Genomic DNA, 26918 nt, shown 5'->3' with positions numbered 1-26918 from the left:
ACTAAAGGTTCGATGAGAGTTATGACGACTTGCAGCTCACTTTAATTTTACATGTACGCTGTGAATTTTCATTGTTTAGAAAACCATTGCTTTAGAAAACATCTGGCGTCTTTTGTTAAGCATCTGACGTCTTTTCGTTTTGCTTTAGAAACATCTGGCGTCTTTTCGTTTTGCTTTTAGAAAACATCTGGCGTCTTTCGTTGGTTTATTTCATCAATCAACGGCGTTTTGAACAAAATTTTTATTGTTTAATCATGCACAGGAGAAATCTCACCAGACACTACCTTGGAGGTAAACAATGGCTGCTAATGGGAATGAGTCGGCTTTTAGCTAACACTTAATCTTCTACTTCTACTAACGTTTCCTGCTGGAACATGCCAATGGCTGCTAATGGGGAATGAGAGACAGAAGAATTCGGTTTTTAGTTAACGTGCACGCTGCGAATTTTTTATTGCTCAACAACGCACAGGAGAAACCTCCCACCGGCACCACCTTGGAGGTCAAGATCTGGTACTAGCGTTACGACTGGTTACGCACTACGAGGGACGAACGGGTGCCGCTTTAAGCAGCTTCGCCCCTAAAAGAACCACGTGACTGGCGCACTCGCGCGCCGCGAGAATGCTGCCCTCAGCCGTGGTTTGAGCAAACAAAATCAGCTGCGGCCGCGACTCGCCGGCTCCGTTGCAGCGGTAGGCCGGTAAGTGGGCGGTGGTTTCTTGGGCCGTTGCCAGCCAGTTGGCGCACGTGACGGTGCAAGTTGTAGCGAGCGCGGGCCAAGAAAATCACAGCATATCCACGGAGTGAATGATGATGAGTGGGCGAAGCTGCGGAGGTTCATCGGTAAACCGTGAATCTTCCGTGAATTCTGCCCAATACATCATCACCGACGTGAGATCGGGCGCGTTTATACTAAACGTTCGATGAGTTATGACGACTTGCAGCGCACTTTAATTTTACATGTACGCTGCGAATTTTCATTGTTTAGAAAACCATTGCTTAGAAAACATCTGGCGTCTTTCGTTAAGCAGCTGGCGTCTTTTCGTTTTGCTTTAGAAACATCTGGCGTTCTTTCGTTTTGCTTTTACAAAACATCTGGCGTCTTTCGTTGGTTTATTTCACCAATCAACGGCGTTTTGAACAAAATTTTTATTGTTTAATCACGCACAGGAGAAATCTCACCAGGCACTACCTTGGAGGTAAAGAATGGCTGCTAATGGGAATGAGAGACAGAAGAAGTCGGCTTTTAGCTAACGCTGCGAATTTTTTATTGTTCAACAACGCACAGGAAAAATATCCCGCACCACCTTGCAGGTCAAAGCGTAAGACTGGTTACATACTACGCTACGAGGGACGAACGGGTGCCGCTATAAGGAGCTTCGCCCCTAAAACCACCTTTAACTTATCGGCCTACCGCTGGAACGGAGACGGCGAGTCGCGGCCGCAGCTGATTTCGTTTGCTCAAACGACGGCTGAGGGCAGCATTCTCGCGGCGCGCGAGTGCGCTAGTCACGTGGTTCTTTTTGTATTTCGCGGGCTTTCTTTGCAGCTTGGAGAAAATGATATACGTGAGACTATCTTTATCGCAAATAATGCAACTGGGGTTTCTGAAGACGCTCTCGAACTTTGCAAGCAGCATTTCTTGCCTAAAGTCAATATTTAGCAATTTAGTTAAATCGTCCTAATTAACAAATTAGTTAATTACAAAACAAAAAATTGTCTGAAGTGCGCAAGGTGGCTGTCAGCAATTTGCAACTGATTCCACTCGCCTGCCTCTAATGTATTGTTTAACCCTTGGCTAAAGATAGTTGGGACATATATATATATATATGTCCCAACACGGCTTTCGTCAGGGCATGTCTACAGTAACACAACTCATTGAAATGGTCCATGACGCCTCATTAAGCATCGATCATCAAAAACAAATTGATCTTATTCTGCTGGATTTCTCGAAAGCATTTGATCGGGTGTCACATAGCAAACTCATCTTGAAACTCCAACTTACTCTGGGCAAGGGCCAAATTCTTGACTGGATTACTAACTTTCTCACAGACAGGTCGCAGTTCGTGGAAATAAACCACGTCCAATCGTCAGTTGTACCGGTGACCTCTGGCGTACCGCAAGGCAGCGTTTTGGCGCCGGTATTATTCTTACTTTTTGTAAACGATCTGCCTTCATCTGTTAGTGTTGGATGCAGGTTATTTGCAGATGACTGCATCCTGTACAAAGAAATAAACTCACACGAGGACCATATCGCCTTAAATATGGCCTTAGAAGCGGTTTCAGCTTGGTGCAGTCAGTGGCAAATGAACACTAACGAAAAAAGTCCGCGCTCTTATCTATAACTAGAAAAAAGCATTCATCCGAATTCAACTACGTCATCAATTCAGCTACCCTTTCTAAAGTCACTAAACATAAGTATCTAGGGGTCATTCTGTCACATGACCTACGATGGGACGCTCATATTCACTACATCACATCATCTGCGCTAAAAGACTGTTATTTATAAAAAGGCGATTACAGCAAGCACCACCACACACAAAGTTACTGGCGTATAATACACTTATTCGACCCATCCTGGAGTACGGAAACGCTGCCTGGTTCCCGTACACAAAAAAACTAACCAGCAAGCTCGAAGGTGTCCAACGAAAAGCGCTTAGGGTTATTTTAACAAATTTAATCGAACAGATTCGCCTACAGAACTGCTTAAGAAGGCTGGACTACTAACCATAAAAAACCGGGCGACATTGGCACGCTTAAAGCTAATGTACCAACTGTTACACAGTCAGCTAAACATAGACAAGTCCCGCTACATCAAGCTATCCGCAGCTAGAACTACCCGCCACAAATACTCTCATACCCTTGCCCCTTACAAATATCACACAGATGCTTTCAAATTCTCGTTCTTCCCGCTTGCGATCAGAGAATGGAATAGCCTGTCCCCTTCCATTACCAGTAGCACATCCTAGCCACTTTCTCAAAACTAGTAGAAGGCGACTTGATAGCCTCGCAAACTTAATATGGTGTTACGTGAACTTTTTGTTCTTGTTTAAGTAAAGTGCCAATGTGTTTGTACTTTGAAAAAATGTTCTTGTATGTTTTTTTTTGTTTTTTTTAATTTCTTATTATTATTTTTACTTTTATTTTTTTATTGACTGTACTAAATCACTGTCTTTGATTATTCACCTGTTATAATCCCTCTGGGATTGACAGTATGTATAAATAAATAAATAAATAAATAAATAAATATATATATATATATATATATATATATATGTCATATATATATGTCAGGAACTAGGCAAATGAATAAATGTGCAACAACAGGTGAATCAGCAAAAAGAGCTGTGCCATCTAGTTATACGTCCAGATTGTTTACCCACTAAGATTTCCACAACGTGAACCAGTTTTTACAGCAGTGGAGCGGGACGTTCTTGCTCAACAAAAATGCAGTCAAGGACGCGCGTGTTCGGCCCCCGCCAAGTGAATTTTTCGCAGACACGCGCGCATTGGCGAGAGACAAACACCACTCGCTAGTGCCTGCCTTTGCAAAGTGTCCGTGCAAATAAAGACGGCGAAAGTAATCAAACGACCTGAAGTGGAAACAAACCAGCCGAACCCGCTGTTACAGCTCGTCGAATCGAAGTATTTCTTCTTTCATTTACCAAAGCCTGGGAAGGTGGCACAGCGGTTGGTTGCCTGAGCAGCCGATTGCAGGCAACGTTGGAAATGTAGGACAGGGCCGCCACTCGCGGATTCTGAGCTAAACAAACTTCTCTGTTCGATAGCGAGTGTCCAAAGAAACGAGGTAGGTGTGAGAGGTTTTTTCTTTTTTTTATTGTTTTCTAGATCGATTAGACTCCGTAGGGACTTTCCATCAGTACTCGCTGAGTGTCCGGCATAACTGTCGTAACAGCGATTATAATAACCATGCCATCATGCAAACTACCAGGAAAAATGCTTTCCTTGTAGTTTCCTTGCAGGAAGGAGCTCAGCTTGAAAACAAATTATGCTCTAAACTAGAACTTCGAGTCAAGGATCTTCTTGTATCAATTGTGTGCCGCTGATTAATATCATTTGCGACTGCTCTAAGCAGTACGTTTGACCGAGAAGAGGGCGCGTGCGTGCTACGATGCACGAGACGATAGTAGACCAGCCACTTAAGCGAGAAAGAGAGAGAGAGAGATACATTTAATTAAAGCAGGTGAAGCGTCTTTGCCCAAGGTGTATCCTCAATCCAGGAAGACGAGTGCCTTAGCCATCTCCCCGAACCTGGTGGATCAGACTATGCTGTTCATCCAGGCTGGCGCCTGACAACCGAGTTTCTAGGATTAGGTTTTTGGTGCCGGTGGAAGAAGGAGGAGAAGCGAGCGAAACGGTAGAAATCAAATTGTAGTAAATGAAGGGATACTGGAAAGCACGTACTTGAGGCGCACTTGCGAACATTTTCGTTTCCTTTGCAAGTGAATCTGACTGAGCTTGGTAATGCTTACCCATTGCTCACACGAGCGCCCGTGTTTGTCGGTTCCCGTCTTCGCTTCGTCCCCGTCCTTTTAGCGCCATAGCTATAGTCCTCAAGTAAAAAAAAATAAACTATAGTCGGTTATAGCCTGAGAATAAATACAAGCTGCGCCCCCAGAACTGTGGTGCGCCTGTTATTCATCTGTGCAAGAGAGGCGTGCTAGGTGGTAACTTCAAGTATTTTTCGCTGCTAATATAAACACTATACGCTTATTATGGATTAAATGTCCGTCTTCCTTAATTGAAATATTACGCTTGGCTAAGCAATGATGTCGGAATATTTGTTGAAATTTCGCAGGAAGTTCAAGTTTTCGACTTAAAACCAACGACACGAACATGTGTCTGTATGGGAACACAAGCCATCTGAAACACGATAAAAGCGCTTGACGTCACAAAAAATGAGCATATGGGATTGGATGGATCGTCTGCGAAAGTTCTCTGTAGGTGGGACAGTGGTGGCTGTGGAGGGAGCTTGTACTTGTCTATAGCTCAGCAACGTGCCTTGATACCTTATCCCTGCCTATACGACTTTTCATGCACAGCCCGTTTACATCTTGTGTCTGTCATCTTTATATCGGAAGACAATCAAGATACGCGTGCTCATCCGCCGAGTGAGTCACCGTCTAAGACGGTGTACCGCCTTGTCGCGATGGCGACACTCTTACCTCTGTACCGTCGCACGGGAGACGCAATCGACAATGCTGGTCTCAGCGTTCACTGAACCTTGACACTGTGCGACGGTGTGCGCGAGCGTCACGCGCCAGCGTCAGATACGTGGGTAGCAGGATCGCTCGGCTGAATGGTCACGAAATCTAGGCTGCGTATGTGGTGAGGAGGACAGGGGAAACGAACCGCAGCGTGTATGTCTTGCACAAAGTCAAAGGATAAGCGCCGGGGCATCGTTGTGTCGCAGAGAACAAAGCGACTTTGACAAACAAGTGAGCTGCACGGCACCTTTCAGGGGAATGTGCTCCCGTGCATTGCTCGTATGACCGACTTTACCAACGCTATCGGCTCTAAAAAGCATGCTTAGATCGCGTGTTTGTCCTCTACGTTACCGATGCCACGTAGTGTACTGCAGTACACTAAGGAACCTTCTCATCTAGAGCTTAAGACAACCTCTCTGCTTATGTGAATATAAATCAGCTCATTCTTTTTCATTTACTTCAATATGATAACACGATTTCTACAAATAACCCTGATTACAATGCTGCGTTGCCATTAAAATGATCACCGGCTCTATTTCCGTTGACACCAGCCACGGTGGTCTAGCGCTTAGGGTGCTCAACAGTTGTCCCGAAGGTCGCGGGATCGAATGCCGGCCGCGGCGGCCGCATTTTGATGGAGGCAAAATGATAGAGGCCGGTGTGCTTGGATTTACGTGCACGTTAAAGAACCCCGGATGGTCTAAATTTGTCGGAGCAGCTCCCCCCCGCCCCCCTCCCCCCCAATCACCATAAGCCTTTCTCTCATAATCATATGGTGGTTTTGGGACGTGAAACCAACCACAACAATTATTATGATCTCCGTTGGCCTATCAGCTTATCAAATTCTGAAATACAAATATTTTTTTCGAATACACCGTGACAGATTTCTTACATCCGCATAACGTTATCGCCTGTACGTCTATACTATTATTGCGATAGCAATTATATGGACAGACTCGGCTGGATTTTGCCGTCGCCGTCGCCGCCGTCATGCACCGTATATGTATAAGTATGTATATATATACAAAAGCCGCAAAGAAAAATAATTCAGAAAAATGCTTCCGAAGCGCGGAATCGAACCACGGACCTCTTCCTTCGCAGCGAGCGGCGCTAGCCACTACGCCACGAAACGCAGATCCTCCAAGTAGGTAACGGCGAGCGTTATATACACACCGTTTACAGCTGGACGGACTCAGAGACGGCTGCGCTTATAAGCGTTTCTTCATTACCAGCGAGATGGCGTTAGGAGCGCGACAGGCGCATTTAAAACTCGTCGGCGAGCTCGCTCGCTTCTTCTTATACTTGCGCAGGGGAGAACTTTGCCCTTCCGCTGTCTGCTCGCGCGGTTTTCTTGTGCTGAGGGGAAGAGGGATGTTTCACGCTTTCACCGTGATGTCCGCGCTCATGTTACGGAGCGTACGAAAGCCACTCGAGCTCAAGGGACGCCGCTAAACGAACAAACAGAAGATGAGCGCGAACTATCAAGTGTCACAGCTCGACACTTGAAGCACGCTAGTTTCCTTCGCTGCTTCGGCCGCCTTTGCAACAGGAGCGCTATTCAAACTGAGAGTATCCATTGGCGAGCCTCACTTCATATAGCATTAGTTTCTTGCTATCGCATTCATTGCTTCGGCCTTTTTATAATGGTTGCAGCAGCTTCAAGGGCGCACGCACTTTCAAGCAGCTACGGCAGATCGACAAATAAGCGGCCATTTAATGTGTCCGCCGTCTGCCAAAAGATATCTGCCTAGTAGAACGCTTTCGCTTTAACGACGTACAAATTAGCGCGAAAACACATTCTTTCTTGAGTCGTTAAAGATTTGACGGTTTACTTTTATTTGTTTACACTTCAGTTGACCTTGTAGTGAAGTTATCTAAGCCTACGCACCGTGAGTTTTTCGGCATTCGAGCGATCTGTTACCTAGCAAGAGCGCACGCGAAGAAATACTTTCAACTAAACTAGGCAGTGAAACTGGCGAGATACTTAAAAAAGTCACAGTTTCGCCGCAAGGGCGAAGCAATGAATGCGATAGCAAGGAACTAATGCTATACGAAGTGAGGCTCGCCAATGGATACTCTCAGTTTGAACAGCGCTTCTGTTGCAAAGGCGGCCGAAGCAGCGAAGGAAACTAGCGTGCTTCAAGTGTCGAGCTGTGACACTTGATAGTTCGCGCTCATCTTCTGTTTGTTCGTTTAGCGGCGTCCCTGAGCTCGAGTGACATTCGTACGCGCCGTAACATGAGCGCGGACATCACGGTGAAAGCGTGAAACATTCCTCTACCCCGCGCCACGAGAAAACCGCGCGAGCAGACAGCGGAAGGACAAGCTTCTCCCATGCGCAAATATAAGAAGAAGCGAGCGAGCTCGCCGACGACTTTTAAATGCGCCCGTCGGGCTCATAGCGCCACCTCGCTGGTAATGAAGAAACGCTTATTATCGCCTTCTGTCTCTGAGTCTGTCCAGCGCTAAATGGTGTGTATATAACGCTCGCCGTTAGCTACGTGGAGGATCTGCGTTTCGTGGCGTAGTGGATAGCGCCGCTCGCTGCGGAGCAAGAAGTCCCTGGTTCGATTCCGCGCTTCGGAAGCATTTTTCTGAGTTATTTTTCTTTGGGGCCTTTATATAAATATACATACTTATACATATACGGTGCATGACGGCGGCGACGGCGACGGCAAAATCCAGCCGAGACTGTCCATATAATTGCTATCGCAATAAAAATAATTGTGGTAATAGCAGTGAACTCCATAAAGCAAGAAATTGGGAAAAAAATACGCATGCAGTGGGATGGAAGCCTTTCAAGGACAAAGCGCTATGTGAAACTATAGGTCCACGCGCGACAAAAGCTGATAGCGACCTGATGATAGCAGCCTGCTGCAGCCGCTAACTTGTTGAATACCAATAATAATAGTATCCGGGTTTCACGTGCCAAAACACCAGATGATTATGAGGCACATCGTAGTGGAGGGCTCCGGAAATTTTTACCATACGGTGTTCTTTAACGTGCGCTGACATAGCACGACACACAGGCCTCTAGCATTTCACCTCCATCCAAATGCGACCGCCGAGACAGGGATCGAATTCGCGACCTTCGGGTGAGCAGCCGAGCACTGTAACCGTTGTACCACCGAGGCGGACTTGCTGAATACCAAAGAAAGACAGTATCCGCCAAGCGTTTAATCTGCCTGTACTACTTACATAGTGCAACAGTGGTTGAATAAGAATTTACTGCTTCAAAGAATACGGTGCAGAAGGGGTAAGTAGTTGGGCTAGCTTTCTTCGGTCCAAGCATCTTTGGTTCCTTTTGTCCATAACCAGTACCTGGTCTTGCACTAGCAAACGTGAAGTTTCGATAATTGTTTGACGATTTGAGCACGTACGCTCGAATGCCTTCTGCAAAACATCAATTTCAGAGCCACAGAAAGTTCTAGAAATAATTTACACGATCGTCTATCGTTCTGGCAGCGACCAGGAAAGCAGCAGGCACCTTGAAGAAGAGGAAGAGCGGGCCGGCGCCTTTTCTTTCAAGGCTGCCTGGAGACGTGCGCCTTATATCCACCGCAGGCTATATTTAGTACCCGCCAAATTTCTCAGCTTCATCAACAGCGTCGAATGAGTATAGTGAGTGAGCCATGTTTACGTTTAAAGAAACCGGCCTCCACCGCCTTCGGTTTGTCGTGTCGCGCTCTCCATCAGGAACCAAGCGCTTTCCGGCTTGAGGGGGGGGGGGGGGGGGGCTCATGCCGGACCGGCACGACGCTCTTCTTTGCTTCGTGCGTGAGCAGAGAAAGTGAGCAGAGGGCCTCGATGCTGCAGCTGCTGCTGCTGATGCCGCTAGAAGAGATGGGACACGGGCAGAAAGGGAAAGGTCACTTCTTCTTTCAGGATAGTGCTCGTTGCCAAACGGATCTATCCTCGCTCTGATACGAGGTTGATACCAGACCCTTGACAAGGGCTCGGCGATTGCGACATAATGTGGCACGGCTTCGGCTATTGACAGCGGGAGCAAATATAGGATTTTGCCTCCACCTTCTCTTTCTTTCTCTTCACACCGTTGTGACTTTTTTTCTTTTGGCGACCGCCGCTGTTCGGCGACACTCTATACAGTTGAGATATAACTCTGAAGGAGCGACAGACGCTCCAGCTGCCGCTCTATCGAACATTGCTTCTTGCACATTGCAGGTGAAATTTGGGACGCCGGTCTAGTTGGCTTCCGTTTGGACAATACGATCACCTTTTCGACCGGAAGGGGTGGAACGAAGGAGATTTTACTCCGTTTCTGACGTCAACACAGCAGGAATCCAAATACCGCGTCTGTCATAGCAGAACTGAGCCGTTGGCACCTGCTACTGTGGACGAGACCCTCTTCGAAGTACACCCGATCAGCCGTGCTCAGCTGAAGGTTCGTGAAATCCATTTACAATATTTTCCCTGCGACTTGCAGCTTTGCATGCTTTGAGCGAGGAAAAAGCGCGCGATGAGGCTCAGATATGTACCAACTGGCCCGCCTGCAATCAATTTTGCCTGCTTCCTGAGTCATCGGTATGTTTAGCGTGCTTTTTTATTGGTCCTTTGGTTATGTTGCCGCGAATTGACTTTCGCAAAGCTGCGCGCGTATAAGGAAATATGTATGTGGCTGTAGATATGTTCATGCCTTCAGATGTGACTAGATCAATCCAATACTATGCTCGGCGACAACCTAAGAACTTAGTACAAGCTCCACCCACCAGACCCCGGTGCACCTACCATTCTCCTCGGCAAGAGAGGAGTGCTGTATGGAGTCCGCTCAAAGCTTACGTGTTCTTTTTTTCTGCCAATGCAAATTCTAGCCTCATTGGAAAATAAAGTTCACTGCTTCTATCTAAAATATTACCTTTGCCTAGGAAGGCCTACTGATATCACGGTCTCCCATGGTATTTTTCATGATGTTCAGGTTTTCAAACTAAAACCTGTAACACAAAGATATATTTATACGGCGAACTTGACTGTCTTAAACGCGTGAAAACGCTTGATGTCGCAAAAATGAGCGAGCGTAATAAGTTTATAGCAATTATCTTCGTGTTCAACAGCGGCAGCCACGCCATTGTAGTCTTCGGTTGTCAATGCCCATAGGTGCCTAATTCAAGAAGTCTTGCTTCCGAGATATTTAGGCAAGACCACAAGAGTGTTCACGCTTGCATACTCTTCCTGATACTCTCTATACCCTGTACTGAACGAACGAAGCACATAGCACGTGCAGTGCGCCCAATGTTGAAAAAAATCATGACAAAATTTTGCAGACGTGCAAAAATATCCAAGAAGGCATTGTAAATATTATGCTGTTCTCCGTAAGAAATTTTTAGAAGAACTAAATAGGTTGGTTAGACAGCCACTATCATTAGCAAAAATCTTGGACCCAAGGTCAATAGAAACGTTTCAAAACATCCCTGCGCCCGCACTAGTACAATTTTCAGAAGAATCAGGAATATCAGAAAGGTAATGATTCCCACAAAAAAAATTATTTTTCGCATCGTTAATTATTGCCAGATACTTCTAGTCACATGTTTCGCTTGTTTTCGTGTGTTTCTCGTGTTTCATGAATCATGACAACTGTGTTTAAAGTACGGCAAGTACCGAGTGACTGTTGCGCGATTACCTTCTGTAAAGAACTGCAAGGTGAACTCTTCCGCAAAGCGCGGACTTTTCTTGTGTGCGAACATTGTTGTTGACGTGTGAATACTGTTGACGCGTGAACGTTGTTTATGACGTGTGAGCATTGCTTTTGTGAATGGACATTTTCTTGCACGAATTTTGCATTACTTTATGGTTATTGACAAATTATGTAAGAGGAGTAGCCGGAGCCATACCTAGGCACCAACCTCTCCTCAGATGCGGCGGATTTGGCACCTATCAACATCACTTTACCATTTAATACATCATTATCTCCCATTTTCTAATTACTTCTGCATTTAAGTAATACCCGGGGTTGTTTATCCCATGACTTCATCCACTGCATTTTTGTCGAATTAAAGTTGTTTTAACTGGCGTGTAAAAAAATTCAACAGCGAGCAGGTTGCTCAATTATTGGAACATAGCTCACAAGCAAGTCACACAGAGAAAGAAGAATTAGGTTAAAAAAAGAGATACAAGTACAGTCTTCCAGTTTCAAGGACACAAAATTATTTGGATTGCAAGGATCACGTAATAAGACAGCAAGCGTGCTATAAAAGATAAATGTCTCAAAAGTGCCGTAAAACTGCGCCAACTACGGAAACAATGAACGTAATTTCAGCCTATGTAAAATTATTGTGCAACAGGAAGAGTGCTAACGTGCTCTCATTTCTGTATTATTATTCGTACTGTTTAAGGCGTGCGTGATGTCTCGTCCTTTTCACTAAAGCTGCTGAACTGATGCCAACAATCCATTCAGTTGAGAAACGCCTTTCTTGAGCATAAAATAGGCAGCTCACGCACCATAGTAAACCTGTCACGTATGTACTAGGCGTACGAAGCGTGAATGGATAACAGCTTCTGCGGACTGATAAGAGAGAGAGAAATGTTTTAATGAAAAGCTGGAGATGTTTGCCTGGCTATTCGCCTGACATGCTACTCCAGGTTCTGGGTGATGATTATGATATATACATTGATAACCACACACACACATACATAGACCACACTTTTTACAAAGTTTCGGTCAGGCTTGTGGCCCGCAAGAAAGTCAGCAGCGCTTTCGGGGCGCGTAACGCACAGGTGCTGCTTTGCCATGGGCCCAGAATGTGCCGCAGTTCTAAACACGAGTCCCGTTGAAAGTGCAAGGCCGCCTTCAGAGATCGTATTTCTGTTGCGTATCGCCTGCATTCGCAGAGAACGTGTTTAAGGTCTTCTAGGACGTTACATTGAACGCACAATGGTGAGTCCGACAGCTTGATAAGTAGAACTTTAAAATGCGCACAGTGGACCCCATCTAAAAGGTACACAGAGATCAAAAGAAGTTGAAGCGGTTTCACGTGCAGCATTTTTCCGACTTGATACAGGGGAAATGCAGGGAGGGAGTGCGTCTGCAGGCGACAGCGGGTGTACGCTGACGGATGTACATGGATGTAGCTTTACCCTGAAGCAAGCAATCACCTTTCAGTGATAAAACTCAAGGAGCCTGCAAAAGTGCAGATAGATGATAAGATCCAAGGTCCTCTCTAGTGGACCTCATGACAGACCATCGTCAACTGATAACTTCATACCATTCCGCGTTACGTGCTCTGAAAGAAAGAATGAAAGACTCACCTGTATGCGATAAATCACTTTTCTACGTTTTGAACAGCTATTCCTATAGAGATTAGTCGCAGGAACCTCACACTTAGCCGCTGCGATAAGGAGAGATCTTTCACATGTGGCTGGCGCTATCTATTTAGGACAGCACTAAAAGAGGGAACAGAAATTTCAGCTCTTTATTTTCAATACACTTCCCTGACGTTTGCCTTTTTTTTTCTGACCTATTCTTTATTTTATATCTATTATTCCCATTCCAGTTTTTTGTAAGTGTAGGGTAGTTAACGGCACACTTTTATGATTAACCTACCTGCCTTCCCCTCTCACTCATTCTTGTTAAATTCCGCCTTTTTATGCATTTAGATAAGATCTACCACTTAATGTTATTCCGAGGAGAAAGTGAAAGGGAGGATATATTTAGAAAGAAACGCGCTGCTGCGGATTGTTGATTTGCGTTGGAGTCATGTGAGGAACGGCAAGAACCACGTAGGAGAAAATAAGCATAGCTGCGCCGTGGCACAGCAGCTGAAACTTGTACGCCCGCCGAGCTTCAGGAATTGGATGTTGACATGAAAACTGGAATCGAAAACTCTGGACCGCCCGATATATGACTCAAGCATGCACTTTACAAACAAACAAACAAACAAACAAACAAACAAACAAACAAACAAACAAACAAACAAACAAACAAACAAACAAACAAACAAACAAACAAACAAACAAACAAACAAACAAACAAACAAACAAACAAACAAACAAACAGAAAGGATTGTGAAGAGTTTGGTGGGTAGCTGTTGTACCTACCCATCACCAGGCATTATATTAAAATGCAGGACGGAATACATAAAACAACATGATTGAGCTCTTTTTTTGTGGCAAATCGCCAGCGGCCTTTCAACGGTGGCGGAATATGTGAAAGGTGTAGAAAATAATATTCCCGATGGCACCTGCAACATTCAGGCGTTGCCTATGAACAAGAAACACGGCTACGTCACGCGAAGACGTGCCATAGGAAGAGAGCCAGACAGAGGAGCGTTTCATTTTGCGCCATCCTTCATCTTACACAACGCCAAGTGGAGCCACTTACGATGGCTTGCACAATGCCCACCTGACTTCGGAATGGAAACCGCTTGGAGTGTACCAGAAGGCTCTTCTTTCATGGCCTCATCGACAACGGTCGGGGGCTGTTATACCTTCCGTTCCATTACGAATTGCATGGGCCCACGCACGTATAGATGTCTCACCGCTCTTTTCGCTACTCTTGTAACCTATCGGCGTCGACAAGGGGCCATTCCACGATTTCCGCTACCCTCGTCGAGCGCCTCTGTTCCACTCCAACCTGCGCAGGTGCAGAGGCAACTTTCGTTTATTGCGGCGCGCACGAGCAAGGTCAGTGGCGCCGCCACGCCTCTGCACGTCGGGGTTTTTCCTCGCGCCTACACGCGTCCATCACAAAGAACTCTAGCGTCATAGGTTAACCGAAGAAAACGCGCAAACAGGATCACCGTTTCAATAGCCAGGCTCAAACGGACAGACAAGCGTACAGCCGCATCTGAAGCCTCGTTCGTATTCTGACAACACTGGTCAAACGAACGTCTTCTCGAAGAAGACATTTGAGAAGAGAAAAACGATGTAGGCGACTTTGCTGCCCAGCTAAGATGGCGGACAACCGACGCTGCTTGACGTCTCGACGGAAGTTTCGATTGCCTGCTAGAAGTAATACGTAGTGGTACATTCTTTTGCGCCTAGTGTATGCTGCGTTGTGGTCTTCGTTGGTTTACACCATGGTTTCCTAAAATTAACTAGAGGGGACTCTGGCGCTGCGGTCGTTCAGCCACCATGGGAATGATGGGGTAGTACACGGATTTGCCTAGTCTTCCTACTTGCGGGCTTTGAACGAACTTGTGGCTTTGTTTATTGCCGTGATTTGGTTTTCTTTTGGGTAAAAGAAAGATAAAAGATCGTTGTGAACTTCGTGACCAGGTTTGAGTTGGTGAGCCTAAAAAGGTTAAAGTGGTGAAGTGGAACTGCTGACTTTTGTTGAACTTTGTTTTGCGACAAAGCGGATGCAGGCGACGCGCAGCTAAACGGAGCCTAAAGAACGAAGTTTAGACAAATCCGTGTACTACCCATAATTCCCATGCTGGCTGAAGCGCCATGCGTTGCAGCTCCCATAGACACTAGCACCAGAGTTCCCTCTAGTAAAGTATTGTAGGAAACTCTATGGTTTACACACGCGAAATATAGCTACAGTGATCATACAGAGTTTTAGTGCCGGAGACCCCAAGCCTCTTGCGTACGCACGCTCTTGCGTTCCTTTGTACTAGCCGCACCCATGGGGAGAGAAAGAGAGAGAGAAATGCTTTAATGAAATGCTGGAGATGTTAGCATGGCTATTCGCCTGACATTTTATTCCAGATGATACAAAGGAACGCAAGGGCTTACGTACTCAAGCTGCTTTAGAGTCCCGGACTAAAACTCTCTAATCTGCGTTTACCCACCTCCTTGTCAACGCGATATGACATCAAGTAGTAAATACGTTTTTCGGCTGCGTTCTGTTATTTGGTCTTAAAACCGTCTTAGCTGTCAATAAAGACTTCATAGCTGGCGAAAACTGAAGCACACCATGAAATCAAGATTTTGTCTCAATCACAAGAATTTTGAGCTGATTCCCCGCCAAAAAGCAGCGGATAACCCCTGCACTCATTTGCAGCGATAGCGACACAGAGATAAACAATAAATCTGTGCATAGTAGTGAAGAATGGCTGCAATACTTGCATCTTATTTATTAGGCCGTCATATTTGTGCCGTCAAGCTAAGAAAGAAAAAATTGGAATCTGAGGTTCTAAGGGTCAAAGCCGGAACCTGATGATGACGATACACTGCTGGGGTGACTTGGCAATACATGGGAAATAAAGATCCGCTAAAGACGTAAGCGAAGTACAAAAATGCAAGAACACAAAACTAGCTACAGCGAGTAAATATATATCTGTATAAATCGCACTGCCGTAGCCAGGAGGGAGGATGGGGAGGGGTGCTCAACAATTCTCCCCCTTACCCACCCGAAATTTTTCAAATTTTCACGTGGATATATGCACGCACACATACCACCAGACGCATTAATCTACATAAATGTAAAGGGTTGTTCACCTCCACCCCCCCCCCCCCCCCCAACCCTATAAAGATTTTCTGGCAACACCCCTGATATAGCTCGCATTTCACAATATTCTGGTTAATAAACAGCAAGTGCACAGCAACGTGCGGCATATGCATGGTGTACGTTTGTCGAACAGGATACAAGTTGACAGCTGCAACTTTCACAACGGCGCGAAACTCGGTGCTTCACCGCTTTGGTTCTCGAGTAGCGCATAGCGCTTTGATGTAACGAGCGAGAAATTTCGCCCGCGAGCGTGCGTGATTTGATGCGCACGCACGCAGTGGAGGAGGCGGCCAGTTTCCTTCCCATTTGCGGCTATTGTGGGCAAGTTTCCTCGACGGGAGTCCGGCGCGCCTTTCCAAAGCAGTGCGGCGCGAGAGTCTTTTTTCCTCGAGTGAAGTAGCTCTCGTGTGCGACTATAACTGAACGAGCGCGCGAAAAAAAACTCGTGGGTTGCTTTGATTACCGGCCATGTTTCGCAAACGGCCGGCAACTAAAATGCAGCGCCGCGCAGTCCAAGCAATTGGACGAACAGGTTTACGTCGCTGTCTGTGTTCAAACGTATACGCGCTCAGCACGTGCTCTCTCTTTAGCTTCCGTGAGGTACCCCCCGCTCGCTTCCCTTACCGGCGCCGAGTTTCACACGCGCTGCACATCTCCGGGCACGCGCTCGTGCCGTTTCACAGTCGCCTCGCCTCGCTTGGCATCGCACGCCACCAGGTCTCGCGCCACCCCGCAAGTAAGTGGAGCCTGACGAGTGAACGGCTGAAGAACAGCGGTAACGCGTGTAATGGAATCATAAGAATGCTTGTGGATGTTCAGTGATTATAAGGGTTCTTTTAAGCCAGGTGCAATCCTTCGTTGCTCGGTCCCGCTACGCTTTTTGCTGAGTTGCCTGTGCACATTGAGATTCCCAGTGTAGAATGCTCGTGTTTGTTGTGTACAAGCATCCTAGATACAGAATGAAGACATGTGTGGCTTCTTGTAGAGCATGACTGAACCTATGATGTCAACTCCCTATGCGAAGGCGTATGCTGCAATAGAAACGCGATCATCGCTGCGATGCACTAACAAGAGCACGAATTAAGACTACGAGATGGTAACAGGATGCGTTATTATTGTTGCCTGAAATGTTGTTTTCATTCACGAACTCTCAAAAATTATGTAGCGTGTGTCTTCTTCATTTTTCTTTCTACCTATATGCTCTCTTTATTTTTGTGAGCGTGTTTAGCACGGCGTATACTATTCATTTTTGAAGGAAGCTGCTCTTCGTTGCATCATAACACACAACACCAGCGCTGCCTGAGTGTCATGCCGGCGCCACCTTGTTGTCCGAGAGTAATGTTGTAAACTATGCTTCCATGCAATCTTATAGTTGTACTGTTTTACCTAACTGGGGAGAGCTTTGCTAAACAAATTTGGTTGTAAATAAATGACAGAAACGCAATGTAAGCACGGGACTCGCTAAGCGGCCACAAACTGACGCTTGGATTCTTGAAAATTATAAGGTTCAGCATTTTCATAATTGCATCAGTGTGCGCAGCAAATTCACACCCCTCATGACACAGAATCGTTTTTTCTGCTGCGATATGCATTGATGTCGTGGGGGTCTTTCCAGTTAAACATTCCAGCACAAACGGATGCGCGTACTCTTGTGATCTGTCATATTTCCCGACCCATCTTGTCAAAGCGCTCCATCCTGCCTGCTGCCGGGATATTGTTCGTGTATTTCTGATTAATGCTGTCTCGTGGCTTCTAACTGCATTGTCGGAGGAAAAGCAAATATGGATTGCATTGAGCGCAGAAAGACGTGCTCGTGCGCTGTGTTGCAGAGAGCCGGGAGTCGCACTGCTAAAAGCTCCACGGTGTTTGTTAGCAAAAAAAAAATCACCCTAGAAATACCCTTTGAGCCCTGGCGGCCTTGTGAAATTCCGGAAGCGCAGAAACGAGAACGGTGGATCTATTTCCGCGTGCGTGACCGCATTCAAAGTATCGGTTGCGCATGTGACTGAGCGCCATCGCAAACTTTGGGTCGAGGCCGAATTCGTTTTCCGGCCCCAAAGAGGAAGCGAAACCCTCGTGTAGCCTGCGCTGTTTATGCTCGTTTCTGCTCTTTGCACAGACGCCTACCACTGTTTGGACTCTTACGTATCCATCATCCCACTAGCGCGTTGTTGTGACAGGGCGAGTGCCTATGAGAGAGGGCTCTTCCATGAAACGAAAATATTTTTGCCGTTGTAATTGTACGTTCGCTTGCTTGTTACTTTGCATGTGGGAGGGGATGAGAGATAGAGAAGTCATGATAGATAGATAGATAGATAGATAGATAGATAGATAGATAGATAGATAGATAGATAGATAGATAGATAGATAGATAGATAGATAGATAGATAGATAGATAGATAGATCTTGCTACTCTGCGTGGGGAAGGGGATTGGAGACGGAAGGACAGGAAGAGAGAGAGAGAGGAAGTAAATAACATAAAAATGTTAAAACAGTATAAAAAATAAAAAATCGCATTAAGTGGTCTGGCTCTTGGGTGAGGAAGTGCGCTGATAGAGTCTTAAGATGTAGATAGATAACACACCATAATGTGTTATTTTGCACAACGGGCCCCAGACGTGATTTCTTATGCTGTTCTTGCCATATAGCATTACGATCTGCAGCACTTGCAGCGTTTTATCCTTTTCACACGCGTAACCTTTGTCTCGTAGGTTCTACAGCGTGTTACATGAGTGGTGCTCTGGACGAATATTCTCGGAAGCTCCAGTACTCGACGCAGCTGCGTCCGGAAATGCTTGGTGCTGACTTGAAACTGGTCGAGGTAAGTAAAAATCACACCATCTCCCGCTAAAGGGGACCATGAGGCGATGCGAAGCAGTGTTTCGGCATGTAGAGCCCGCGTTCTAGAGGTGGAGTGGCGAGGGGAAAGGGGAGAGGGGAAGTGGAGAGGGGGAAATGAGAGGGGGAGGGGAAGGGAAAGGGGGAGTGGGGAGAGGGGAAGTGGGGAGGGAAGGGGGAGAGGTGATGTGGAGAGCGGAAGTGGAGAGGGGGAAGGGGAGAGGGGAGTAGAGAGGGGAAGTGGAGAGGGTTTGCGCATGCGCAGTAAGGGTGGTCACGCCGCACACCACCACCACCACCACCGGATTGAACTCCGCCATAAGATGCTTCACATCTAAAATGAGCAAAAGCATTGCCACTTATACTTAATAATAATTGTTGGGGTATTGGCCTCGAGATCTTGGAGTGGCGCCCTCTCGCGTGTGACGTCAGAGCGGAGACTCCGCTCTCAACCGCGCTGCATCAGCCGCTGTTCCTGTATGCGGATCGTCTGCTTCAGGTGGGAACTTTGTCGAACAAACAGCCTCGCGACGGTCAACTAACGCCTGCAATAAATGTCGAGTGTAATCTTGAACTTGTTTTAGTTGCGGCACAATCGACAGGGCCAAGAAATCTCCCGGATGGCCGACGAGTGCGCCGATGCCACCAACCGCATTGCTGGTAAAAAAGTGAAACTATGTGTGAGTGTTCTCGCTCGTTATCTTGTTTCCGCCGTACGGTACTCATTAGTCTGGCTGTTTCTTCCAATATTTCAGTAAGCGTGCCGTTCTCCAGCATCTACAAGTATGTAGGTAAAGCTCTTAAAAGGTCGCGGTGCCTCATCGAGGGCGAGGCGGTGTACGACGCAGGCCACGTTGTTGAATGCGCGGTCGAGGCCCTCAACGGAGATCGCATCACCGTCACAGCTCTCGTCCTGCAAACACCCCCCTGCCTTGTTGCACACCCCCCTGCCGATGCCCATGATCCCAGTTTGTCCCGTAATGTTGGTTCAGTGAGAACAATATTACGTCGTAGTTCATATTAATACCGCACAGGGCTGTCGCATGGGTATTAGCATATAACTAATAGTTAATGGCTGATTATACCATGCACAGAGCCACAGAGATTAACGTGGCATAGCCAAGCTGGGTCGAGTTTCATGCCACGCAGCCTAACGAAACGCTTAAAGAGCTCCGCTTTTAAAAAAAAAGTGTCTGCACTGCCTCAGGTGAAAACGTTTAGAGAATGTGCACTAAACAACGGCAACAGGTTTCGTTTATGACTTTATGATAAGCAGTCCGGTAGGCGCGCTTGCCTTCATAAGTAAAATACGTATGTACACCATCCAAATGCAGCAGTAGTCTCAGATACACAGCGCCGCTCAGCTGAGCTCACGGGGCGCGCTTACCTGCGAGGCGATTCGGAGGCCACGCCGTCGGCTCCTTGTCTAGGGGTGTAAAGGTCCGGCGTGTCGAGAACGGGGGGGGATAGTTGTGTTTTTTCCCCAGAAGGCGGCTTCCAAGAAGCCAGCCTCGGAGTCGAGAGTCGAAGCGACGTCCGATTCGAATGTAGGAAGCGCGGGGACAAAAGAACACTTTCCAGCTGCCCATAACCGTTCGGACAAAAAGACGCGCCCTATTGACAATCGGTTTAACGACCGACGCAGCGGCCTGCAGCCCGCGGGGGGGTCCGGCAGGCGGTGCGACGGAGGCCAAGAGTGGGACCCCAATAAATCGCGCATAGGATCCGTGAACGCCTGTCGACGGAGACGAGATGTCGCCGAGAACGGTGCACGTGGCACCAATAAATCTTGCAAAGTGTCTGTTAAAAGCCTGTCAACGGATGCGAGAGGTTTCCGAGGAGGGATGGCATGGCTCCGCTAGTTAACCGGCCGCACAGTGTATGAACACGGTCAGGGTAGTTGAACGGCGCCACCATCGTGTATGTTTTTCTTTAGTGCACTTCTGAGAATGTCGTTTGCCGGACGTCTTCCACGTCTCTCTCTCAGGCTGGTGGCTCAAAAGGCTTCAGAGAGAGAGGGGGGTGGAGGCCTCCGGCAGACCAATTTACAGGTTGGCCCAATAAGCGGTCTGAGTGATTTTGATTTGCCGTGGGGAAAACTGGGAGGAGCAATGATGGTGTTAAAACCTGGCTCCCGGCTCCTCACGAGGGTTCTTGTCGCAGGAGCGGTGCTATGCACTTGTCGGCTCTGCCGAGTTATATTGCGAAAGTTCCAATGTACATAGCTGCCATGTAACCTTGTATATATACCCTGTATATAAATATCGAGTTGTTTTGCAAAGAAAGGAGTCGTCTCCATCCTTGAGAAGTGTGAACAACTACGATATGAGGCAAGGCAGCTACGGCCAACCTTCCACTCCCATCTGCAACTGACAGCGGCTACGCAGCTGAGAGAGCTCTGCTCTGGAATCAAGAGGGAGTGGGGAGAAGGTTAGGAAATTTACTGGCGCAGTCGAGACAGGATCGAGACAACGACGACAAGGGACGCTCTGCGTACCAAGGAGATCGTCGTGCTGCGGAGGAGACGCAGGAAGAAGGCCAAGACGTTAAGCGTCAGGCTGAAGAACGAGGAAGCAAGCCACCGAACCAAAGGAGGCGGCGGTCCGGTATAACCATCGATCCAAGCCAGGCGGTCCGGCGACACCTCAGGCGACGGCGAGGGTCTGGCGACGGGCAAGGCGTGACAACAGCGAGCGGCGCCTTCACAAGTGGTGAGTCCTCTGGTGTTTTTTCACCTCAGTGGTACCGCTGCCTGTAATTTTGTGGGTTATGGACACGAGGTTCGCTTATCTGAACCCCGACAGGCGTTCGCCAGCGATGAGGCGTGGGTCAGAGTCGGAGGACGAGGGTGTCCAAGGAAACCCACAAGTGGTTGTCGCGCCGGAGAGCCAGGGAAATGAGCGTTTCGGTGAACTCACGCCAGAGCGCAGGCTGGAGGAGTTGCGGGCTGAGATGGAGAAACTATCGCAAGTCATCAGCGGTAGCGCTCGAGACAGCGAGCTCGCGTACGGCAGGCAGGATCGATGTGGTGAGCTGAGACGCTATTCAAAGGTGCTCACTGGAGTGCTTCCTAAATTTCCAACCGAGGCTGAAGCACCGGTGTGGTTTGAGTCGGTCGAGAGCGCCCTAGAAGCTTACGAGGTGCCGAGGGAGTTTTGGGGACAACTTGTTTTCCCGTTAGTGGCGGAAAAGGTTCATTTTTTGTCCACACGACTTAGCCCGGCAGAGCACAGAAACTATCAGAAAGTCAAGCAGACAGTTCTTGACGAACTTAAACTGTCGGCAGGTGAATACCTCAAAAGGTTCCTGGGGTCAGGAAAGCGGGCAAACGAAGGCTGGAGACCATTTGCAACGCGCCTTGAGAGCTACCTGCACTTTTACCTTGACGCGAGGGGTGTCTCGACGTTCGAACGGTTAGTCGAGTTATTGGTCGCTGACCAATTAAAGAGAAATCTGTCAGAGGAGGCACTGAGGTACGTGACACTCCAAGAAGGTAGGCAGTGGGTTAATGCGCCGGAGCTAGCCGCGTCGCTGCGCACGTTCGAAGAAGCGCAGGGGATGAACAGCGCGGCGAAGCAGAAGGTGTCGGAGTCGCAGAGCGCGAGCATCTCCAAACTGGACACACAGCCAAGTTCGCGCGGCGGTGCGAGAAGTCCAGGCGCGGAGACGAAGCCTAAGCTTAGGGGCTGTTACGCGTGCGGTGCCACGGGGCATCAGAAGTGGAACTGCCCGATGCGACAGCAACAAACGCCAGGTCTTTCGGGTGCCAAGAGCGAAAGCTTAGCCGCACGGGTGTTGGTGGGAGAGCCTGTGGCCGCACACAGTGAGCTTATTCCCGTGTCTCTCGACTGCAAGGATATGCGTATCGGAGCAGTCCTGGACACGGGAGCGGAGATTACTGTGTTGCGGGAGGGCGCGATCCCACCTGAGATGGTGCACTCACACGGAACAATTAACTTAACATCTGCGTTTGGCGAAAAAGTGCAGGCAAAGCTCGCGGTGGTTCCGTTAGCGATGTCCAGTGAATGCGGCGTTTGCGCTGACGTGAAGGGAACGGTCCCCGTGCTTTGCGCGCTAACTGACCGGCTGACAGCACGAGCCGATTGCCTGCTGTCAGAAAAAGCGTGGAAATCGCTGAAGGAGGAGGGCGCTTCAGAGAGGACATCGAAAAGTGCGGAGGAAATAGGCGACACGCAGCTGACGCCCGTTAGCGGCCTGTGGCCCACAGGCAAAGTACAGAAGCTAGAGAGCGAGAGCCCGGTCTTGGCAGCTCAGGGGGAAATCGCGACAATGGAGGGGGTAATCACCCAGGCAGTCGTGAGGAGCGGGGACGACGAAGGCCCTCAGGGTAGCCGCGCGTCGCCCGGTGAAACACAAGCGGCGGGCAAGAAAGAGCCAAGCGCGTCGGAGGAAGTCCGCGAAAAAGAACAGGCCGGCTCAACGCCGCAGATAACCGGGGCGGGACAGGACGGCATTGTTGAGCGACACCGCGAGCGCTCGTGTTTTGTGCGGGTGCCAACAGGGCCACTAAATGTAGTGCAAGTGAGTAAGTTGCGCGCGCGTTGCCCGAGAAGCGAATTAGAAGGCGTCTTGTTCGATGAGAGAGGTGCGGCTGGCGATGTAGCATATGCGCCGATGCCGGCAACAGCGCAGGTCGGAAAACGGAAGCGCAGCCAAGCCAGCGAGGTTTTTGGGGGGCACGGGGGTCCGCTCGGCGGTGAACCCAACGTGACTTCAGTGAGGCAGCGCGAAGATGTTGTGCAGGCGGGTTTTACCCGAAAAACCAAGTACTGGAAAGGGGAGACGACAGGGCGAGTAGACCAGCGTCTCGAGTTAGGAGAGTGCAGTGTGATGCGTCCGTCAGTACGCGGCTTGGGGCGCGTTGTAGGTTCCAGTTGTCATGCACCTGACCCTGAGAAACATGCGGCGAGCAATGTTTTGAGTTCGCCGGCCGCAGAAACGGAGCCCCGGGACGCACTAGGTTCGTGTGGACACTACCTAAGCTACGGGCCAAATTGCGCGGAAGTAGCTAGGCCGCCCACTGAACTAACGGGAGGGCGAGTTCCGAACCGAATTCTGGGTTCCGCGGAGGCTGAGGGGGTGTCTCGACGGCACGGGACCGCACTGTGTGAAACAGCGCCATTGATAAGATCAGATCTCGAAAAGCCATATGGGCTCTTCAGAGGCGTGTTCGCAGTCGCCACTGAGGCCTGCCTGTCGCAACGCGCGGAGAACGGCGCTGAGACGTCGGTCGCGTTTGAGCGTCACGGGTTTTCTCCAACGAAAGCCCGCGAGACCTTTGCAGTCAGCTGGGATCCGGGAGTTCAGTCTCTGGCTCTTCGACGCATAGATGACCACGGCCTCTGGCCACCACCCACTATCATCCCTGACGCGAACACACTGTCAAGGGCACCTAAGGGGCGCTGGGGATATGGCAGCGGTGCTTCAGGGGGCTGATAAGACGCGAGAGGACTAGGCACGTAGTGGACACTCGTGTAATTAAGAGTGACGTGCGAGAACTCTGAGACATTTGATCAGCACTATGTGTTGAAGTGTGTGTTTCAGTGAAGTGTATTTTTTTTGGTTCTGTGACTTTCCAAGCATTCGCAAGTTTTCTTGTTGTGTGATTTGCTTGTGTTATTGATTTCACTTGTGTATTCAGTGACCTCGGGTCATTTTTGGTTTGTTGGTGTAGTTGTGATGGCGTCCGTTCAGCACTGCTTAGCGGCAGCAGCCGAGGAAATACTGCGCGTGTCGCGGAAACGCCTCTGGCGTTCAGAGAACCGCGAGGTGCGGCCGCGGGCTCGGGTGACGTTTTAGCGCCGTCCCCCTTTTTTTTTTTGTTATTCACGTAGCTACATTGGAGCGCGTACGTGAATCTTAGGAAGGGCGTGTAAAGGTCCGGCGTGTCGAGAACGGGGGGGGGATAGTTGTGTTTTTTCCCCAGAAGGCGGCTTCCAAGAAGCCAGCCTCGGAGTCGAGAGTCGAAGCGACGTCCGATTCGAATGTAGGAAGCGCGGGGACAAAAGAACACTTTCCAGCTGCCCATAACCGTTCGGACAAAAAGACGCGCCCTATTGACAATCGGTTTAACGACCGACGCAGCGGCCTGCAGCCCGCGGGGGGGGTCCGGCAGGCGGTGCGACGGAGGCCAAGAGTGGGACCCCAATAAATCGCGCATAGGATCCGTGAACGCCTGTCGACGGAGACGAGATGTCGCCGAGAACGGTGCACGTGGCACCAATAAATCTTGCAAAGTGTCTGTTAAAAGCCTGTCAACGGATGCGAGAGGTTTCCGAGGAGGGATGGCATGGCTCCGCTAGTTAACCGGCCGCACAGTGTATGAACACGGTCAGGGTAGTTGAACGGCGCCACCATCGTGTATGTTTTTCTGAGTGCACTTCTGAGAATGTCGTTTGCCGGACGTCTTCCACGTCTCTCTCTCAGGCTGGTGGCTCAAAAGGCTTCAGAGAGAGAGGGGGGGTGGAGGCCTCCGGCAGACCAATTTACGGGTGGCCCAATAAGCGGTCTGAGTGATTTTGATTTGCCGTGGGGAAAACTGGGAGGAGCAATGATGGTGTTAAAACCTGGCTCCCGGGCTCCTCACGAGGGTTCTTGTCGCAGGAGCGGTGCTATGCACTTGTCGGCTCTGCCGAATGATATTGCGAAAGTTCCAATGTATATAGCTGCCATGTAACCTTGTATATATACCCTGTATATAAATATCGAGTTGTTTTGCAAAGAAAGGAGTCGTCTCCATCCTTGAGAAGTGTGAACAACTACGATATGAGGCAAGGCAGCTACGGCCAACCTTCCACTCCCATCTGCAACTGACAGCGGCTACGCAGCTGAGAGAGCTCTGCTCTGGAATCAAGAGGGAGTGGGGAGAAGGTGTGGGAATTTACTAGGGGTCTTCGCGGCAGGTTGTGGGACGACACCGCACCTGGTGTAAGTCGCCTATGCTTATAGCCTGCGTGCAATAAACACCTTAAGTATTGGCGAGGCGCTTAAACACGGTCAAGCTTAGCTAAGAGTGGCGCGTACGGTGGGTAGCAGGAGTCACTGTCCGCGAAGTGCTTGCTGCACACGGTCGATGAAGGCGTGGCGCGCATTCCCATTCTGAGCTTCACTATCCCCTCCTTCTTCAGCTTTGGGTCTTTAGGATAGTTGTGAAAGCTAACGCCTTTTTCACGAGCGGACGAAGTACACTGAAGCACAGAGCTACTTCACCATTGCGGAGCACTCGCCGCGGAGACAAGCGGCCGCAGTTTTACGAATGAAAGGGCTGTAGTTCTAAACGAACGTTAAAAGCTAACCCATGGTTGTTCGAACAGCGTTAGTAGCCACCATACGCAAGGTAACCAAATGAACTGCTTTTTTGTTGAGATTTAAAACAATGGTGGTTTCAACACGGCGCTGGGACTATGTAGCAGACGAAACCGCGCGAATCCCCGATCTGACGTCATACAGGCGCCGTTCGCAGCGCCGCCATTGGTCGCACACCAGGACAATAACATCCCAAAACCACGATATGATTATGAGAGACGCCGTAGTGGAGGGCTCCGGAAATTTCCCCCACCTGAGGTTCTTTAACGTGCACCTATATCTAAGTATTCGGGCCTCTAGCAACTTCGCCTCCATCGAAAATGCTAGAGGTCCGAGCGGCCCGTGTTAGTCAGCATGGGCTAGAGGCCGGGACTCTATCCCGCAACCTGCGGGCCAGCAGTCGAGCACCTTAACCACTAGACCACCGTGGCGGGTGCCACTTATACTTACGAGGCATTTTCGTTGCTGTAGGTAATGCTGTGAGATACTTTTTGCTTAACGAAACAACACGCACTGACAATTGGCGACCATGCATGACAGAAAAGCATATGCCTATAAATACAGCAAGTGGCAGTGTCGCCATCTTTGTTGAGAAACACTGGCAAGAACGACTAATCCATTTTCATGACTAGAAGCCGGAGTTTTAGGCCCTAAAAAAGCTCGGTTTAGGCGCCAAAAACAGGCAGACAAAACAATGTTTTAGGCTTCCAAAATCATAAATATAGGCACAATACATTTTCACATAAATGCAAATAATTTCAAATGCAGACGTGCGTGACCTCTATCTACGACAGGAAGACAAAAATGTTATTGCCTGAGATGGCACAAAGGCGCCAACAGTTGAACATAGCCGTACAATTGTGCTTTCGCCCGCACGGTTCGCCCCTGTACTGCACGATGAGTCAAGTGACCACTGTCGAATCAACACACTCCTGAGTGTCGCTCCGAGTGTTACCTCAACTCTTCGTCCCTTTTCAGGGCATTGGGGTTTGTGTGTGCCCTCATGTTTCGACGGGATTTGAACGGCGTAGGCTCCCTTCCCAGACGTTTCACCCCTGGAAGTAGCCGAGTGTCGGGCCGGGGGACGCCTGTACCCATTTCAACAAACCGGTGGGGGCCCCGGC

General features: G+C 48.8%; 1 protein-coding gene across 3 annotated transcripts in view; it reads left to right on the top strand.

Moving 5' to 3' along the window:
* The window catches only part of LOC119393431 (zinc transporter ZIP10), a 103735-nt gene that overhangs the window by 30669 nt on the left and 46148 nt on the right, over positions 1-26918 (top strand). Inside the window, exon 1 of one of the 3 annotated variants that reach the window (XM_049416246.1) lies at positions 16263-16366. The exons of 1 other annotated variant lie outside the window; for it this stretch is intronic. The gene's annotated coding sequence lies outside the window, so the exon portion shown is untranslated. Of the gene's footprint in view, positions 1-16262; positions 16367-18345; positions 18452-26918 lie in introns of those variants that run through there. One more of the 3 variants, XM_049416247.1, reaches the window with a different exon arrangement.

This window comes from Rhipicephalus sanguineus, chromosome 5 (genome assembly GCF_013339695.2).
Source record: "Rhipicephalus sanguineus isolate Rsan-2018 chromosome 5, BIME_Rsan_1.4, whole genome shotgun sequence".
In the NCBI taxonomy this organism is placed as follows: Eukaryota; Metazoa; Arthropoda; class Arachnida; order Ixodida; family Ixodidae; genus Rhipicephalus; species Rhipicephalus sanguineus.
The sequence above is the reverse complement of the archived record's forward strand: the minus strand, read 5'-3'. Positions and strand labels throughout refer to the sequence as shown.